The following is a 21770-nucleotide window of genomic DNA, read 5'->3' as shown; positions in this document are numbered from 1 at the left end:
CTCTTGCTTTGTACTTTGTTTTCTATCATTTGTCATATTTTTTAATTTCGTATTTATAAGTTTGCTGATAATATATTTTGGATAATTGTTTTTAAGTAATATTTCCGTGATTCTTTCTTTGTTTGTGTTAATGTATTCTTCGTTGCTGAGGTAGAATACTTTATTAATAAGATTATTAGCCGTGTTTATTTTCATGGTTTTGGGTTGAGTTGAAAGGTAATTAATCATACGTCCGGAAGATGTCGCCTTAGTATACCAATTCGTTTTAATTTTATTGTTCTCTCTTATGATCGTCATATCTAGATATGGTAGTTTGTTTTCTTTTTCGAGTTCTACAGTGAATTGTAATTTCGTATGGTAAGAGTTTAATAGTTTTAAGATGGTTTCGACATGTTTCTTATCCACTACTGCAAAAATATCATCGACGTATTTTGATATTAACTTCATTTCTATATTTACTTGTTTGAGTTCTGATATCACGTCATCCAATAGTGCATCAAGAACTATGTCTGCAATCGTTGGCGAGAGTGGATTACCCATTGGCATGCCGTATGTTTGGGTATATATAGTTTCTTCGAATTTGAAATAGTTGTTGTCTATAAGACAAAATTGCAACAGACCCATAAATCTTCGCTTAGGAATCGTCGTTTTTTGTTGCAGGATTTCCCAGTTGTCAAGTATATTTTTGATGGCTAAGTGTATAGGTATATTTGTAAATAGTGACACTACATCAAAAGAGACAAGTATGTCGTCTTTATCCAAATGTATTGAATCTAATTTTACTTTTAGTTCCATGGAGTTTTTGATGTTGTACTTCGACGATATAATATGTTTTAATGTTTGGCCTATGTATTGTGACAGATTATAACATGGTACTTTTGTTGAGGACGATATAGGTCGAAGTGGTACGTTTACCTTATGGATCTTCGGTAGTCCGTACAGTTTAGGAGCTTCGGCTGAGTGACATGTTAATTTAAACTTTTCTATCTTTGTGATGTGGTTATTTTTATGTAAATCCATTACAATATTGTTGTTAGTTCTTAGTAACTTTTCGGTTGGGTCTATTCTGGTAGTTTTATAAGTAGTTTTGTCATCTAATAATGTGTTCATTTTTGAATTATATTCGTTTTTGTATAGAATTACAGTTTTATTTCCCTTGTCTGAGTTTGTAACTATAATGTCATCATGTTTCCTTAGGAATTTTCTTGTTAGTTCATAGACTCCAATTATATATTTTTCTGTCTCGTTGTTATTAAGTTTTCTTCGATCTTTCATAAATACTGTCATGCATTTTACATTATCCATTTTCTTCTCAACACTTTTACCTTATGACGCAAAGTAAACGAGATGTGTTTTTCTTTTAATCGTGTTAACACAAAAGAATTTACAGGAAATTCTATAAAAGAAGAAATAAACAACAGCCACCCAAACCCAGGAAAATAAATCAATTTCCGGTGTAGACGCTTTAAAGTCAAACTGGGGCACACAAACCACACAAACTTATCAAAGGGTAGGTGCACAGTAACTCTCTAGCTTTGAAGATGTGTGTATGTACTTATATGTATAAGTATATATCGCTCATTTACTCAAAGAGTGACACATTTCAAAAAATGAAGTTCGAGAAAAACGCGTTTTAAGTTGTCGATTGAAATTTGACTTCCCAACTTAAAAAGATTATTACACAAAAACTAATATAACTAGTTGGACCATATTGTGCAGAGAACTAGCCAGATATCAGTGCTAAATTTCTGTGCAAGATCAAGCATGTGCTTCGTAAATGCAAAAAAGTTTTTTTGATGATTTATGCCAAACTCCTAGAAAATAAGCTGTACCTCGTTGAGTTTTAGAGATATCAACTTGAAAATTTGACACAAGATAAAGTAGAAGTCGTAGAAAAAATAGAAATTGCTAACTCAAAAAACGCATTTTTTGAGTTATGTCACTCTTTGAGTAAATGAGCGATATGTATGTATGTATAATGGCTACGCTTTGGAACCTCAAAAGCACACTTTATATGTTTATCCCTATAATTCAGTTAAGGAAACCAACATCCATCTGCAGCTCTACCAATGTATTATACGAGTATTGTACGTTAACGTATCCATGGCAATCGTCAACAATGAACAAAAAAAAAAAACAATTTCTGTTGCTCTCATAAAAATACGATACTCCTTAACAAGAGAATAATGATGAAGAAGTCATGGAAAAAAGGGAGGAAAATTGTAACTTTACAAAGGCCAGAAGTAATGGCGTTTTGCCTCTTTTTTTTAATAGCACTTTTCTAAAGAAACAAAAAGGGAAAAGCAAAAAAAAGAGCTGCGTTAAACAGATTTCCATTCATGAATCTCATCTTGCCATTATGAAGAGTGCCGCTGCTAGTCAGGCAGCCTGGTATTGCTTTCTCCTAAAGCTGCAGTGTAATAGACGAACGAAACATAAAAAAACTTTTGAATTTCGAAAAAAAAAGTTAAAAGCAATAATAAAAGAAAATACCACAAACTAAATCAACAGGAAATTGAAAATAAATCACAGGATATTACTATGTTGTAGGGTTTTGATTCTCTTGTGTGCATCTCTTATGGGCATCATTGTAAATTCATTTCACCAGCTTTACATTATTTATGCTTAACTGTAATATGATTACGGAAATTTTAAATGAAAAAATTGAAAGTAATGGATTTAGCAGAATTTGTTAAAAAAAAAACTAAAATAGGTTAGAATAAACTGAATTTGTGTTTTTATAATGGCGTTTGCCGTTTTTCAAATGGGATGAATGATAGCAAGCAACGGCCCTGACCGGCTTTAAAATGCAAAGCCTAGGACTTATATTGTTCCCTCTTTCATTTCATGTGGGTGCTGACCTCTCCGTGCTGTCGCCCGGGGAGCTGCCTTTAACATCCGTTAAAAATTTTGGTTTGGGCGTCGGACTTGTAACCCATCCCTCTAAAAAGCAACATGCTATGAAACATGTTAGAAAGTATCAATCGGCTTTGCCGACAGAGCTATACCCTAGCCTATGTGAATTGAAACTTTGAACTTTTATGGGGGAGGTACCGTAAGAAGAGGACCGATATGGACCATTATATAAATTAAACTCAATTTTGACAAAATATTAAGAGATCCAAACTTTGAACCAAATTGATTGCCCCATTTGGAAAAAATTGAAACAATTTTAAAAAATCCAATTTTTTTTAATTTTTTTTTTCTATTTATATGGTATGTTTATTGGCGTTTGACCTTTTTTAAATAGTTAGAGCATATGAAAAACTCGAAAACACTCATATTTTGATGCAAAGTATGAAAAAACTCAAATTTTTAACTTGACCTTGAATTCCTCTGCAACTACTAGACCGTATTCGAATGTTTTTAATGCATCGGAAAGCTGACTATGTTCAAATTTAACAAAGTTTTGAGCAGGAAAAAAAGGAGTCTGAATCACTATGCGTCGTATGAACCACCAGGCTATACAACGACATCAGGTTAAACTTATCGAGATACAACGATTACACTAACCTACAAACCGGACTCAAAATCACCAGGCAATCGAAGTGGTCTGCATACCGAGGAGCACAGCTTGAAATTAAATCTGTCTGCCCTCGTGGAATAGCCCTCATTTGCCTTCTCACACCCCATGTGGCTTAATATGATTATGTCTTATTTCGTACTTGCTTTTTCTCTTTTTATTGAAAAAAAAACTGATTAAAGTTAATGCTATTTATTTATTTCTATGTAAAGAGGCATTGAAAAAAATACCTGTAAAACTTTCATTGACATAGCAAGCACATAGTACCATTTGAAGATGCCATGTACTCTAGGGCGACCCAGAAAAAAATTTTTGGGACTCCTTCCCACTCCCTACATTTTTTATTTATTTATTTATTTATTTATTTATTTATTTATTTATTTATTTATTTATTTATTTATTTATTTATTTATTTATTTATTTATTTATTTATTTATTTATTTATTTATTTATTTATTTATTTATTTATTTATTTATTTATTTATTTATTTATTTATTTATTTATTTATTTATTTATTTATTTATTTATTTATTTATTTATTTATTTATTTATTTATTAATTTATTTATTTATTTATTTATTTATTTATTTATTTATTTATTTATTTATTTATTATTTTCAAAACTTGTTACCAGGCTTATGTGCCCATTTATTTAGGTTACAACCAATCTGCAATTCTTAAAGACATACAAACATAATATAATCTAATTCGTAAGAAAACATAAAACTAAAAATATAATTAAAAAATAATATAAATTTATGGCAAAAAAATTGAATTAAAAATGAAGAAATAAAAATAAAATAATAAAATCCCAATTAGTTATTAACAACACAATAACAAATACAAAACAAGAAGTAACCAGATTTAGACTACTAAAAAACGACCTTTCCTAAAAGATGCTTATTATCAATTAATTAAAATCAGTAAAAGCCAAAAGTTAAGAAAGAAAAACGTATAAGCATATTAATGTCTTATACAAAATTTACAATCAGTAAATATTGCAAGGATCAATATGAATTAAAAAAACAATTTACGAGTAATGCTCAAAGAGCTTTCTTTTGTAACATTTAGCGGATAAAAAAAAGGATTTTAGAGAACGCTTTTTCCTTTAATCCAAAAACTTTTTAAATATATGAAATTTTATGGTGATCGGTTAACGTGTTTAGGTATCGTTCGGCTACAGGCTTTTTATAAATAAAACTAGTTGTTTATTTCAATTTTGTTTTTATTATCCAATATTTCGATTGGAATCTCCAATCATCTTCAGGGAACTACAAATAATAATTATGTTAATGGATGTAATTACAAAATTATTGGCTGTTAAATTACTTGAAAGAGAGTTTGGTTTAATTGCTTCCAAGAGCTTTCTTCAACTGAAGTTTGTCTCGTCTGTATTTGTTTACCGTGTGTCTATACATTTGAGCACAATTGTCTGTGTCTGCTTTGTAGTTCATTCTAATATCATTTGGAGTGTTTATGATGTGCAACATCTCTATAGTGTAACGTTTGTTATAATTTGCCTCTTGAGCTAATATTTTAATATTGTTAAAATCAGGTGTGTGATCTGTTACGGCACAGTGGGCTGCTAATGCAGTTTTTTGTTCCAGGGGTTTGTTAGTGGATTTTTGGTCTGATCTGTGTCCCGATACTCGGGTCTTAAGCTTACTTTTGGTGGTGCCAACATATACTTTCTGGCATACGTTGGACTTGTCCCCTTTACAGTTAATTTGGTATACTATATTGGATTTATCCTCGTTCTTAATTTTATCTTTTAATTTACTGAAAACATTATGGAGGGTGTTATGGGATTTAAATGCCAGTTCATATCTGGAATCGTCATATATATTGGATGATTTTATTCTTTCCGAGAAACCCCTTGTGTATGTCATTGTTTTGTAGATTTTTGGCTCCTTCTCTGTGGCTTGCGTTCTGTCTGTTTTTATTGCACGTGAAATCAAGTTGTCAATGGTTTTTATGGGAAAATTGTTTTTCCTAAGAATATTTTTAATTATTTTGATGTTCTCGATGTGGAAGTCGTTGTCGCTAATGTCTAGTACTCTCGTTATAAAATTCGTTGCTGTATTAATAATGGTTCTCCTAGGGTGTTTTGAGGTGAAGTTAATTAATCTACCCGATGCGGTGGGCTTTTGGTACCAGTTCACTTTAAGTTCATCACCATCTCTTATTACTATTGCGTCTAGGTATGGCAATCTGTTATCTACCTCAGTTTCCATCGTGAATTGGATTTGCGTGTTTAATGCATTTAGGGTGTCCAGGGTTGCCGTTATGTCTCTTTTCTTTATTATAGCGAAGATGTCGTCGACGTATTTAGTCAAAATTCGTGGCTTCGTCTCCATCTTTTGTATTGATGAGTCCAATAACTTTTCCATCACGATGTCTGCCAATACTGGTGAAGCCGGAGAACCCATTGGCATGCCTTTGTTTTGTTTATAAACCTTGTCGTCATAGCTGAAGTATCGTGTATCCTTTATACACAGTGTCAATATTTCCATAAAATGTTCCTTTGGTATCTCTGTGTGAGTCCGTATAATATCCCATTTGTCTTCTATAGCGTTTAAAGCTATATTTATCGGAATACTGGGGAACAAAGATACCACGTCAAATGATATTAGGACTTCGTCCGAGTTGATCTTAATGTTCTTGATTTTGTTCTTAAAGTCCTTTGCATCCTTTACATTGTATGTTGAATTGATTGTTAGGTGTTTTAAGATATTGACAATATATTTACATAATCCTATTGCTGGGGAGTTCACTGTTGAGCATATAGGTCTAAGTGGAATTCCGGCTTTGTGAATCTTGGGCAACCCATAGAATCGTGGTGCCACTGCCGTTTTAGTAGTCAATTTATATTTTTCCGATTCAGTGATGATGTTTAATTTAAATAATTTATCAACTAGCGTGTTGTTCTTTGTTTGTAAGTTATATGTAGGATCTTTAGTAAGTCGTCTATACGTGCAAAGATCTCCTACAATGGCTGACATTTTGGCTTTATATTCGTTTTTATCCATTGCCATAGTTTTCCCCCTTTGTCTGCGCTCATAATCAATATGTCAGTATTTTCTTTTAAGAAGGTTTTACATCGCCCCACTGTGTTGATTATTGCCTTGTCTCTAGTGCTTAATTTTGATTTCTTCGTGTGATCGTCAATAAGTGATGCTAGTTTTGTTCTTGCAATTTCTTGCTTCTCTTTGTCGTTTATTGTTTGGATGCAATCTTCTCCTTCTGCAATTGCAGCGGGAAAGTTTTTGTTGTTGTAGGCGTCGCATACTTCGGCCCCAACGAAAATAACCACTCAATATCATCAGGAATATTTACTTTCGTCTTGTTTACAAACCAACCGTTGTTGTTATTCATTACAATATCTGTGTTGTGTTGTTGTAATGCATGGAGTTTTTTAATGTGAGTCGTTTTATGTGAGTGCGTGTAGCTCTCTAATAATTTGTTTTCGCTCTCAATGAAGTTTTGCATGTCAACTTCATCTAGAAGAGTTGTCATGTGTTTTCTTAGTTGAGTCTGTGTTAATTTGTTTTTGTAAATTTGTTTATGCTTCTGTTGTATTAGAAGGTTGAGAATTTTTTTGTGAATTTTAGGCGGAGATATTTTGTGACCTACTTACTTCTTAGTTGGCCCATTACAGAACATTTGTTCCATAGACCGAACTAAGAAAAGATCTCCATTCCTCTCTGTTTTTCGCTTGACTTTTTGTATGCTCCATCGAAGCTTAGGCCTGCCGATTCTGCGTGCACCGCCATGTGGCATGTATTCATACGCCTTTTTAGCGGGTTCATCATCGCTCATTCTTATGATATGGCCTAGCCAACGCAATCGTTGCATCTCGATACGTTTAACTATATTCATGTCTTTGTGTAGCTTATATAGCTCGTGGTTCATACGAGATTTGTGACCACTGATACAAAAATAAGGTAAAAAAGCATAAAAAATGTATTCAGTCGGTAGGGAACCTTATATGAGGCTATACATGCTATGTTGACGGTTTTAAGTGGAGATATTTTGTGACCACTGGAAACCCAAACAAAAATCGGGAAGTACCCTTATATGGGTGCTATACCAAAAAGTGTTCCGATATAGCCCATCTTCGAACTTGACCTGCCTATGGGAAAAAGACGCTCGGGTGCAAAAATATAGCGCTCTAGCTCAATTATTGCGAACGCTAGAGTGATTACAACAGACTACAGACGGACATGCCTAGATCGTCTTAGAATTTTATCCTGATCAAGAATATATTTACTTTATATGGTCGCAAATGATTTGTTCGATGTGTTACAAACAGAAAAACAAACTTAATATACCCTCAATACTCATGATAGAACAATATAAGGTAAGAGCAATACCCAGCTGACTGAACTGGGCTGTTATGTTAGTGTCAAATTCCATACGACATTTTATATTTGTATTTCCCGTAAAGACTTCTTCATATCAATGATATGTAACCTCTTCAAAGTCCGAACAACGTGCCGCACACTATAACACCTCTTATATAAGCGGTACAATATTTTTTAATGTGTGTGATATTTGTTAAATTTGAAAAAAAAATCAAAACCCTAATAAACATGTGCTTCTTTGATTTCAAAAACAAAAGTTTGAAACAGCTTCTCCTTTTTCAATGATTTTTTAGCGACCCCAAACATTTTTGCAAGAATTCTACTTTTTGCGTGAAATTATCCATTTAGTAGAATGGATACTTTCAAATTGAAAATGTAACGAATTTTCATTTATGTTTTTCAAAATATTCAATTAAATGTGAAAAAAATATTAGTTTTAAAAATTCCAATAATTTATAGACATTTCCTTGTTTTGTTTACGTGTACCGGTGACAGTAACGTTACAAACAAAAACAAATTCCTTTGTGGTTGTTGTTGAGTTGTACTTGTTGTAGTATTTACTTTACCTTCTTTATTCTACCATGCTCCATACTATGGTGGAGGATATACAAAAATTAGGTGGTAGGAGTTCAAAAAAAATTTTGGGACGCCTTAATGTGCGTGCTCGTACTTACCTAACGTTGTTACCCATTGGCTTTGGAATATGCGGTGTGGCATACGTTGCTGTTAGCCAGCTAGCTAGCTGACTGCTGTTAGCCTCTTATACTAAGAACTGGATGCTTTTCGCATTTTTAAGCCGTTAAGTGTTTACTTAAACAAATTGCATTTGCTCCAGGTCGGTGCTATGATGGTGCTTGTGTCTGTGAATGTGAGTGTTTGGGATGATAGTGTTTGAAAACGTGCAGCAGTTTTCTAAAAATGTTACTGTGAGTTAAATTAACTCCACCCTTGCTGCTCTACTACTTGGCCGTACTTCACTAAAGACAAATAAAAGTATTTTTATGTGAAAGCCACAAAGGAATATAGAATTACCTTGGTACCTTTTTTTCTCCAACGCTTTTCGAAATGTATTTCAAAAAAATCATTAGTCCTTTAAACACTGTGCCGCTTGCCACTTTTCCTAACTAGCATCATCCTTTTTACAGCTTCAACATTGAATGTGGGTTGACATTTATTTAACGTCATTATGCAAACAAGGCATCAGTTGGAGGAGGAAACAACACAAAAACAAATACATTTGGCTTGGTAAATAATTTATAAATAATGCAATTTCAGTGTCCAACAAACGCTGCTGCTCGAAAAAATTCAGTTTGAACTGCAATGTAAATATTTGTCGTTTTTTTGTTATAAAAGCAAAATAAAAATGGAACAGATCTAATAAATTATGCCAAATTGCATAGGCGCTGAATAAAAGAAAAATTAATGGAATAGGGGGCAGAAATAAAGTTGCCGTTTTTTCTCCAAGCAAAGACCACCACCCTTGAAAACTTCAAGTTCCTCATGCCTTTACTTTTTAAGCCCACGAAATAATTAGTTGTAGCAACATCCATCGCTTTGAATTAAGTAAAATACCATACTTCCATTAACATTTTTATATTCGATAGTTGGAAATTTATTAAAGGATACCATCACACATTTCATGTTGCTTTTTTTTCATTTTCATTTCCTGTGTCTTTTTTCCCTCTCCTCTCGACAATATTTTTCGGTATGCCCATTAAATGAAAACCGGAGATTTTATTCGTTGTTACCGTATTTATTTATTGCATTTTTATAGTTTCCGTTTAAATCGTGTTTTCTTTCCTTCGTTTGTTGCTTGCCTCGGTGTGCGCAATGTTGCCAACAATACCTTTGTTTTGTTTATTTTTCCAGAATATCTTATTTACCTTTTTTCTTCCGTAGTTCGTCCTTAGTTTGTCGTCCTTACCTGCTTGCCATTGTGGTTATTACAAAGAAGTTTATATGCTTGAGCAAAAAACAAAATTAAAACGGACCATCAACGTCCAAAATGGGTTGTTATATATTTTTGAATTTTGTAATAAATTCCTAGAGACCGTTGATCGGAATGCATTTTGTCCTGTTAAGGGAATCAAGCTGCGAGGCATACGATAGATAGGTGGTAATAATAAACAACAATTCATTATCATAATTTTCAAATGTTAATTTAAGAGTTGGGCAATCTCGTTCAATTGAACGATCCGGATCACTATCTCGTTCACTGGACACCGATAATTTCTTTGACAAAACTGTGTATACTTAATTTCACAAGTTGGTTTTTATGATGTTACTCATTCGCCTTTGAACGAGGACAGTGATCCGGATCGTTCAATTGAACGAGATTGCCCAACTCTATTAATTATACAATTGTTATTCTGATATTTTATTTCAATTTTTTTCATTTTTAGCAAATTTAAAGGGGTTAGTTACCCCACTTGTCACTTTCGAATAAATCGAAAATGTATTTATTGGCTTATTTTGAAGTAGACTAGATTTTTAGTTACTTAACAGTATTCGATATCTTTGTATGTCGTTTTCCTGCTTTATCTGGGTCTGGGTCCATCGATTTTTGCCCTATAAAAATTTATGCTACTGCATTATCCTGGGCGTAGTTGAGCCAAAACTAGTCTGGTTTGTCGTGGCAGCTGCCGCTCCTCAGCTGCGATAGACGGGGGATGTTCTCCGAGGGCCGCATTCACACGATAGTTGTTTATGGCATCTGCGACTTTATCCGTGTGAATGCCATTTAAACTAGTGTTAATCACCACTGGGCTCGCGAGCCGTGTCTGTGTGAACACACACAATCTCAATTGTGGTGAGTTTGAACGTTGCTCTAGAATTTGTTGTTGCTGGTGAACACTGATTTAAACCTATGTACGTTAACGTGACTGCAACAATAACATATCTACTCTTTATTCTCATCTGTCGTGGTTTAGCAAAGGAAAGGCTCGTTCAGAGAGACTAATGCACAAACTATTTAGAGCACCACCGTTAATAGGCTTGTTGATCTAGGGCAGTGTTCACCAGCAACAACAAATTCTAGCGCTGCGTTTGTGTTGGGCACACACACGAGATTATCTATCCCTCTCTAGATAAACATCGTGTGCGTTAATTCATTGCTAAAACAAAGAAGATGATCGGTGGTGAGAGCAACGTTCAAACTCACCACAATTGAGATTGTGTGTGTTCACACAGACACGGCTCGCGAGCCCAGTGGTGATTAACCCTGATCTATGGGTTCTCTCCTGTAACGATGGACCTCCCACTTTAGATCATAAAAATCCCTCCTGACATTTCCCCACCATGATTAGGATGACTCTCACGAGCAAGTACTGAAAGAAAGCGCACTGTTGCAGTTCTCAGGGTGGCGTTCTGGAAAGTTTGGATATTGCTTCATCGTCTTGCATTTACATTCGCGGACCAAACTGGCGCCGCACGGTGGCTCAGAATCGTTTTTTCTTTTTTTTTCTTTTGAACGGATAGAGATATTTTCATAATTCTTTTTTTTTTTTTTGTTCTACAGATAACAGTTTAGGCTTTCCGGCACATCAAAAGGCACCAAATTCGGTCCAGCTGTTGCGAAGGTCAAAGTTAAAAATTGAGTTTTTTATACTTTTCATCAAAATATGAGTGTTGTTGAGTTCTTCATATGTTCTATTTACAAAAAGTCACACCCCACATAGGTTTCAATCAGGAAATTTTTGGCCAAAACCCTATTTTTGAAGTTTCGAAATTTTAATTTGTTTTTGCACAGAATAATAAAAACACATCAAGTCATCTGAAAATAATTAGTTTTTGTAAATAACGTTAGTATTCGTTGATTGGCGCAGTACCAAAGTTGGCACTTTTTTATGTGAAAATAAAACAGACTTTGTGCTGTAAAATATACAATTTTTGTTGTATTGCGTCGCTGCATAAATATACAGAAGTGAGACCAAAGTTATTATGAATCGGGAAGCTGTTTATGAGTACTTTCATAATATTTACAAAAAGAACTATGAAATTTGTAAAATTAGCGTAATAAAATCAATGTTTTTATATATATTGAACATTATTTTTTACAAATATTTTTTAAATATATTTAAACTTTTAAAAAAATGTCCAAATTTGTCCACTTCCAAATCGAATTTGGAAGATAGCAGGGGGTCTGTACTAATAAATTCAGAAGTAAAATCGTGCTCAAATTTGCCACAGTTAAAATAAAGTGGATTTTTCTATTTTAAGATGGGAGAATTTTTTGTAAATACCTGTTGTGACTGTACGTAGTATCCAATTGAAATAGAACGGTAATACGCACATCTATCAACCGAGTTCCCTTAAAATTCATATTTAAGGGTTTCAGAGTGTAGAAAACAAGTATGTATATTTTTTTGAAAATAGGTCAATTTTTTGTCGTAGCCCCCACATAAAATTACTGTCCGATTTTAGATATTTGTGGATTTTAGCGACACTTTATGACAGATTCGGCTGAAATTTGGTATTTTGACCTCTTGGAAGATATGAATCCTTCGTACAAAAAATTATTAACATAGGTCAATGTTTTGGTTTAGACCCCACACAACAAATTTTGGCAGTTTTTGGTCATTTTGGTCGTTAAAGCGTAAGAATTGCTGTTTGTGCACATTTATTATAAATAATAATTAATTTCAATACAAAATGGACGTTGAAATAGTTTTGGCCAGAAAATTTGGATTTGGGACCATTGTGCACCTAAATAAAAGAAACAAAAAAATACCAAAAATTAAAAAAACATTTTTTTGGAAAAAAATTTTACATTTTTTTAAAATTTTTTTTCAAAAAATTTAAATTTTTTGCAAAATTAAAAAAATACTCCTTGGGGTTTTATAAACTCTTATAAAAACATATATGTTAAAAAATTTCCATTTGTGTGAAAAGCTATCTATATACAGTGGCGGCCATATAATTAAGAACGACATCGTATTAAAAAGTATTTGACTTGCTACGTTCCAAATATTTGAATATTTATATGGAACAAAATTTGTAAATAAAGTACGCGGTAAGCACTTTTAAATAAAGCGAAAACATGTTTTAATTCTCCCTCGTTTATACGAAAGATACCACGATTTAGTAAAATAGTCATAAATCGACCTGGCCACATAATTAAGAACGATATAAATAAAAGTTACTTTAAGGTAATTTTCATACACAATATGTGAATATATCGTTATGTATTTTAGAAATCGGTTATTCTGATTCATTTTTAGTATCAAATGTCCTTCAATGGTACATATCATTGAGTCTAAGTTTGATAATTAGGGCATACCTAAGGTTTTCCAAAATTTGCCCATAATTTGACGAATTTATTTTATTTTTGGGATCTAAAGCCACAGTTTTGGCTTCCTCTCATTCCTTCGACGATGCTCTGAACGATACCTTGTTATTGTTGTTCCATAATCGGCGCTAAATTACCCTTAAATTGGCTTTTATCCCACTTCTTTGAGTCCTTTACGAGGGAATTGTCTGGAAAATAGTTTCATAAGAGTCATTTCCACCTTATAAAGCGGTAGGATTTTTGTCTGCAGGTAGAAGACAGGAAATGAAACAATAATATAACGTCTACACAAAAATTGGAAGAATTCCACACCGAATATAACATTTATTAACATAATGTTTTGAAAGCTCGAATTCCACAAAAATTTTGTGTATGTACATCAGACATTAGTTTATACAAACATTGTATTTTCATCCATAAAAATTATTGATTTGACTAGTTTTGATATTAATATGAGCTTCATTGATTACAAAGTCTTACATAACTATGCCTACCACACCCACAAAGACTTTGTGCAATGAAGGCTTTCAAAATATTAAACCTTTCATTTTTGTTTGGTGTACCGTTAGCCCAATTTTTTGTACAAAACGAAATTATTTTTTTATTTCCTGTCTACTACCTGCAGACAACAATCCCACCGATTTATAAGGTGGAAATGGCTCATACGAAACTATTTCCCAGACAATTCCCTCGTAAAGGACTCAAAGAAGTGGGTTAAAAGCCAATTTAAGGGTAATTTAGCGCCGATTATGGAACGACAATCACAAGGTATCGTTCAGAGCATCGTCGAAGGAATGAGAGGAAGCCAAAACTGTGGCTTTAGATCCCAAAAATAAAATAAATTCGTCAAATTATGAGCAAATTTTGTAAAACCTTAGGTATGCCCTAATTATCAAACTTAGACTCAATAATATGTAGACTCAATAATAATATGAAGGACATTTGATACTAAAAATGAATCAAAATAACCGATTTATAAAATACATAACGATATATTCACATATTGTGTATGAAAATTACCTTAAAGTAAAATTTACTTATATCGTTCTTAATTATGTGACCAGGTCGATTTATGACTATTTTAATAAATCGTGGTATCTTTCGTATTAACGAGGGAGAATTAAAACATGTTTTGGCTTTAGTTGAAAGTGCTTACCCTGTACTTTATTTACCAATCTTGTTCCATATAAATATTCAAATATTTGGAACGTAGCAAGTCAAATACTTTTTAATATGATGTCGTTCTTAATTATATGGCCGCCACTGTATATAAAAGAGCTTAGTGATAAGTGAGTGAGTGAGTGACTGACAGATCATCGCCCAGACGAAACGGCTAAAGCTAGAACCTTGAAATTTTGAGTGTAGGTTGCTGTTGGTATGTAGGCGTGAGATAAGGCTCGGTTTTTGGAAATTCGAACTGGAAGGGTACGAAAAGTACTAATAGGTACTAAATATGGTACCCTCTGTTTTAGGCAAACGGGAAGAGCTAGAATTCTGAAATTTGGAATGAGGGTCACTGGTGGAGAGTTAGAAAGATGTACAAAAGGGTTTTTGGAATTTCGACCTATAAGTGTACGAAAAGTACTAAAAGTTATAAAATTTAGTACCAGTTGTATATTTTGAACGGTTATAGCTAGAATCTTGGAATTTGGTATGGAAATCAAGGTTGGAAAGTGGTGTTTTAAAAGGAAATGGTTTTGGAAATTCGTACTCGTATGTATGAAATGTACTAAATGGTACTAAATTTAGTACAATTTGGATTTGGGTGAACAGATAGAGCTAGAAGCCTGAAATTTGGAATTAAGATTACTGTTGAAGTATAAGATTGTGATATGAGGGTGGTTTTAAAAATGTCTTGCTTATGGGTACGAAATGGTACTAAATTTGGTACAATTTGGATTTGCGTGAACGGATAGCGCTGGAATCCTGAAATTTGGAATTACGATTACTGTTGGGCTGTAGGATTGAGGAAATTTTGGAAATTTGTACTAGTGGGTACGGGAAGTATTAAATGGTATTAAATTTGGTACAATTGAATGAACATGTAGTGCTGGAATCCTTAAATTTTGAAGTAAGATTACTGTTAGAGTGTAGGATTGAGGTTGTTTTGGAAATTCGTACTTATGGACGCTGAATGTATTAAATGGTTCTACATTTAGTAAAATTTGTATTTGGGTGAACATATGGAGCAGGAGTCTTGAGATATGACATTACTATTACTGTCGCAGTGTAGAATTTAAAAATTCGAACCTATGGGTACTCAAAGTACTAAATTTGGTACAATTTGGATTTGGGTGAACGGTTCGAGCTTGAATCCTGAAATTTGGAATTAAGATTGCTGTTGTACTAAATGGCACTAAATTGGCACAATTTGGATTAGGGTGAACAGATACTGCTGGAATTCTGAGATTTGCAATTAAGATTACTGTTATTGGGCGTAGTGACAGGGCTGGTATATGCGGGTGGTTTAAGAAATACGTACCATAAATTTACTAAATTGGTCTAAATGTATCAGGTGTGGGAACAGAGCTGAAAAAACTTTGGTTCAATTTGTTATTGTGTAAAGGGATTAATTAGCAGCAGCATTTTGGTATGTTGGGAGGAGGTTCGGAAATTCGTACTATAATTGGTTTTTGGGGGAATTGATCGATTTGGAAATTAGAGTCGCGGTTGGCATATTGGGTTGATATAAGAAAGTAATGTTTTGAAGGTTATACTCAGGTGTATGAAAAGTACTAAATTTCGTACCTTTTTAGTATTGCATGAAATGCGTACAAAGTCTGAAATGTGGCATGGTACCAAAATTAGATTTGGGTGTATTCTTTACAAGAATATTTTACCATATTGGGACAGAAATCTTTTAATTAAAATGCCTCTAAAAATGTGGCTCGCTGTTGATGATTTTGAAATGGAACTAAAGTGGTACGAACAGTACAAAAATAAATATTAATTAAAATTGGTATTAGTACAACAAAATATTTAGATGGTGAACACTAATTTCATATTAAATATTGTTTATTTTTTATGTCCTTTCCGCATACGAAGTAGCGGGCATTTTGCTAGTAATTTATATGGGAAACGGTATGGAAAAAAACACTTTTTTACCCATGTAATTTCAAAAATTTATACAAGTGTTAAACGGACGGAACGGGAGGTGTACAAAAGTATATGTATATGGACTGAAAGAGGACACTCTCGGGCATCATTCTGTGCGAACGGAACTTTGTTCCAAGGTGTTCCTTAAAAGTTCTAATCCACCAAACTTGGAATTTCGCTAAAATTTAGTACCTGAGGAAAAATAAAATAGCTCACTTCGTCTAAACGCTACGGTAATTTATTAAAACGACACTTAAAGTCAACAACTCTACCTACCTAACAAAAAAAACAATGTACACAATATCTGTTATAGTTTCTGAGAAATAGCAGTTTCTTTCTCCAGAAATTTGTAAAAATTACGTATTTTCCAAAGTTGGGAAGCATTTTTCGTCTTTAGAAGCTCGCCACGCCCACACCTTCCAATATTTTGATCTAATTTTTAGCTTTCCTTTGTTTCAATATGTTTACTATCAAGTCCCATATAGAAATTAACAATCGATGACAACAAAAAATGGAGGTTTTGGCCATGAAAATCGGTTTCTGAACCACTGTGCGCCGCATAACTTACCCCAGACCGACCTATCGTGTTATATGTGGTCATATAACTCGTGGAAAAAAATGCTAAGATCAGTCAAATAGGTGTACATCCTTTCACAAATGACATCAGGGTATGTACCCGACGCCAAGATCGTGCAATCATTCGTATATGTCACGATCTCAATACCGTCTGCAAGGGGCGGTATACAGGAGATGTACAGGTTAAACAGATTCGGAGATATCACCCCACCTTGGGCAACTCCCTGTTTTACTGTAGGAGGCTTGGACTTATTTTTCCTGGATTCGACGTACGACTGGCGTCCACACCTATAATTGATTATCCAACATTTCAAACATGGCCGGAGGGTTGTCTGCTCGATGTCCTCAAATAGTGTGGGGTGGTGCTTGACGGTATCAATGGCTTTTGATAAGTCAAGCGCCAACCGCATTTTTTTAACACGGCTTGCTCTGATTGAGTCTTCGACTAATATGTGTGAGGATGGCGTGAGGCGTTGTTGTCGTGCTGTGCTATTTCTGACGCTAGGGAGGACTAAAGGCTCAAAGGTCTTTGCTACGGGTGACAAAAGTGAAATCGGTATGTAAGGTTCACCTTTGCTGGCATCCTTGCTTCAGTAGCGGGAACACCTTTACCATTTTCCAGACTTCGGGAACGATGTGGGTGACTAACGACAGGTTGAGAACTTTAGTAAGATACTCGACTCCCGGCACATTTGGCTATTACCATGTAGACTCCATCAGCACCCAATGCTTTGGATGACTTAGCGTTCCTGATGACATTCATACATTGTAAATTGTGGTGGTTCATTCTCGACAGGAAGAGATCTAATGCAACGTAGTACCGTCACTGCCGGGGTGCTGGACAAACTGTCGTAAGAAATAACTTGTGCACCTCTACGGATCAATCAGCGTAACGTCGCCAAAGGTGACTGAGTGAGATCTTGCCGTCCTTCTTTTTAGAGTTCGAGAGTGACTTAACCGTCCTCCACAATTTACTTATTCCAATGTTGCAACTCTTCAGATGATTTAACTTATTCCGCTTATGCTCACCGACCAACCTATTAACTTCCCGTGTCAGCTGACTGAATCTCACTGGGGTTGGCATGGCGAAGCTGGAAAATTTGGTCTCACATTTGTATTCGACTAGCAGGTATATAGCGGCAGCAGCAGTGTTGATGTCACGGAACGTCATTTCTGCCACCCGCATATCAGAAGGATTGGGCAGATCTTTGAAGCGTGATTAGTGAAATCTCTCTAGCTTTCCCATGATTTATGAAAGTGCGACGTTCATAGGTGATGAAATTTGGTGGTCTGATGATGGACACAATTATGGAGAGATGGTCTGATTCAAGAGAAACGACGGAACGGGTTGCCAGTTGACGTTATTTGTCAGACCAGGTGGCACGATGGTTATCTTTGGCGAACTGTGACACTCTCGCTAATTCTCATGATGAGCATTAAAGTCCCCCAAGACCATGATATTCCACAGACGGGTTAGTACTATAACCTTGCGTACAGCTATTTATCGACAGGATGTATTCGTTCAGCAAATCTACCTCGGTAGTTCCACACCTGACTCTTACCACCATACATTCCATTTGCGGGTCGTTAGAGTCATGCTCAGGCGAGATAGTTCTGTATTGAACAGACTGGTGCAATAGGAAAGCTAATCACCCACGCAAAATCCATGACTAGGTTTTCCACAATTCTGTGCGTTTCTGACGAATTGCTTCGAGCAAACGGCGCATAACTTTAGGGTATTATTCTTTATTGACCTTACAACCTTGTGACAAGAATTCATGATCCATCACGCCAGTGCTGTCGAAGAAAACAGTGAGCAAAACCTTCACATTTGACCGAACTTGACATGTTTTTTTCCGTCTATATCTCTTCTGGACGTTTCTATTGGCATGATTGTGCTTTGATTCCAATGTCATAGCCATACACTCATGTCGAATTCTGTAAAAAATACGAGGGCAGTTCGGAAACTTCTTAGCCTAGCACAAAAAGCGCGGTATAAACAGAAAAAAGTTAAGTGTTTTGGAAACTTCCATCTCAGTTATGAACACATGTTAAATTTTGTTTCGATCTGGCAACTCCTTCATATAGAAACAGGTGTTCAAAAAAGACGCATCCGCAATTTTTTACAATGGAAAAATTAGAAATCCTTGCTGTCATTAAATATTTACATAAAAAAGGTTTATCGGGACAAGAAATTCATAGTGATATGGTGAATGTGTTAGGGAAAGTGCTCCTTCATATGCAACAGTAAAAGATTGGGTTGCTGAATTTAAACGTGGTCGTACAAGCATTGAAGATGAACCACGTAGTGGATGTCCAAAAACAGCAACAACAACAGAAATTGTAGCCAAAGTGTATGATATGGTATTAAATGATCGACGGATAAAAGTGCGTGAAATTGCTAATATCATGGGCATCTCAAATGATTGAGTCCATTTAATTTTGCATGAAGAACTACAGATGAAAAAGCTTTCTGCAAGATGGGTGCCGCATTTGTTAACAGTCGATCATTGCAACCTTTTGGATCAATTAAATGTACAAATTCGAGCAAAACGTCCTGGCTTACAACACAAAAAAATAATTTTTCATCAAGACAACGCACCAGCGCACAAGAATATCAACGAATTAAAGTGCGAGTTGCTTGACCACCCACCTTATTCTCCTGATTTAGCTCCCAGCGACTTCTACTTGTTCCCAAATCTAAAAAAATCCTTGCTGGCAAGCGTTTTACCTCAAATGAAAATGCAATTACAGTTGTAAACCACTATTTTGAAGACCTTGAGGAAAACTATTTTAATCAAGGGATAGAATTGATAGAAAAGCGTTGGACTAAGTGTATTGAAGTTTCAGGAGATTATATTGAAAAATAAAAATATTTTTCAAAAACTAACTATTCTCTTTCATTGATAGGCTAAGAAGTTTCCGAACCGCCCTCGTATGTGCAAAGAAAAATTCATAAGTTCTTTAATATTGGCCCAAGTAGAAATAAATTATCAGCCATCTAATAAAAATAGAAAAAAATTGCACTGTGGTCTTGGATGCAATTTTCGCGATTTAATTTTTTTCGATGATTGTACTCTTCGATTTTCTTGATTTTTTTTTTTTTTTTTTTTTGTATTAAACTACGATTAATTACAAAAATTGTAAGTTCTATTTGGTAATGGGACTCGAATGATTACTTTATTTTCTTAATTTTTAAAATTTGTCAATGCAATTTTTCCTTTATACCAATGTGAAACATTTCTTATTTTGCCAAAAAAAATACATTTTTTAACATTTGTTTTGTATTTTAATTTGGAAATTTATATGAATCGACATCCGAGCCGAATTATCTACTAAATATTAAGGTGATATTTTCACCAGAAGATGATTACTTAAATACGATAAGGGGATTTGAATGTGAAATATCAAATGACCAAACTTATCGCGGGAACAAACAAATTTCATTCAGTAATGGCCACAAATGCTGGTACCATTCTTAAACTCGCAAAATTAAGAAGCTTTTAGGTGTTTAAGATAAATGCCTAAATAAAATAACAAAACATATTTTGATAAATGCATCTTTTAATATTTATTTATTTATTTATTTATTTACTTATTTATTTATTTATTTATTTATTTATTTATTTATTTATTTATTTATTTATTTATTTATTTATTTATTTATTTATTTATTTATTTATTTATTTATTTATTTATTTATTTATTTATTTATTTATTTATTTATTTATTTATTTATTTATTTATTTATTTGTTTATTTGTTTATTTATTTATTTATTTATTTATTTAGTTACTTATTTATTTATTTATTTATTTTTGGTAAAATAACACATTTTAGGAAAAAAATAGTAATCATTCGAATCCCACTGCCAAGTAGGACTTAAAATGTTTGTAATTAATCGTAGTTTAATACAAACAAATTTCAAGAAAAGCGCGAAAATTGCATCCAAGACCACTATGCAAAATGCTTTTCTTTTTTTTATTAAATAGCTGATAAACAAGATTTTTTAATTAAATACCTGCCAAAGTTCCCATTTTTAGGGCTTTTTTAGGTTTTCACGATTTTGCTTAGAAACGCGAGTCCTATCGAAATGGGACAAAAGCAAATGATGTAGCAGTGAAATTTCTCTACAAGATTAACGCGTATGATATTTTTTTGTAGGTTTTACCATTTCTGAGATATAGAAGTTCAGATTGGGACAATGCACTGACTGTATCGCCTCCTTATAAAACAGTGTCATGTACGGTGTGCCTTAACTAACTTTAAAAACTTCTTACACCTGGGAAGTCTTTGAAAATTCTGAAACTTCAATGTTCATAGATGAAACAAATCCAAAAACAAGAAAAAATTGCCAGAGCGTTTTTTAAATAAATCGCAGTCAAAGTTCACATTTTTAGAGATTTTTTTCAGCAAAATCGTGAAAACCTTAAAACCCCTAAAATGTGAACTTTGACGGCGATTAATTTAAAAATCCCTCCCGCGATTTTTTTTTTTATTTTTCTCATCTATGAACATTGCAGTTTCAGAATCCGCAAAAACTTCCTAGGCGCACAGTGTATTTCTTTGCACATAGTTTTTAGAGACTTCGACTTTTTCAAGGCGCGATATCTCTGGAACCGTTGGTCAAAAAAATCTGAAAATATACTGAAATGATTTGCTGATGAGCAGCATTAACACAGCAAAAAATAAATTAAATCTAAAAGCGTTTTTTTTTTAAAGTGGCCGATTTCACTCAGAAATCCCCATATGTATTTGTTCAATAATTTGGACTTACTTTTTATAACCGTTTTCGACCGGCATGTCTTAAGACATCACTTGTGGAAAAGTCTTACACGGCAACTTTTGCTATCGTTGAAAATGTGGTGTTTTATGGCCGAGGGTTGGATTCTTGTTCTAGGAAAAATTAAAATGAAAAAGTATT

General features: G+C 33.8%; 1 protein-coding gene across 28 annotated transcripts in view; it reads left to right on the top strand.

The window, feature by feature from the left end:
- Rbfox1 (RNA-binding Fox protein 1) overlaps window positions 1-21770 on the top strand; it is a 699789-nt gene that overhangs the window by 548977 nt on the left and 129042 nt on the right. The window lies entirely within an intron of this gene.

Source organism: Musca autumnalis, unplaced genomic scaffold (assembly GCF_047663935.1).
Source record: "Musca autumnalis isolate F117 unplaced genomic scaffold, ASM4766393v1 scaffold_4, whole genome shotgun sequence".
In the NCBI taxonomy this organism is placed as follows: Eukaryota; Metazoa; Arthropoda; class Insecta; order Diptera; family Muscidae; genus Musca; species Musca autumnalis.
This window is presented reverse-complemented; position numbering and strand designations above follow the sequence as displayed.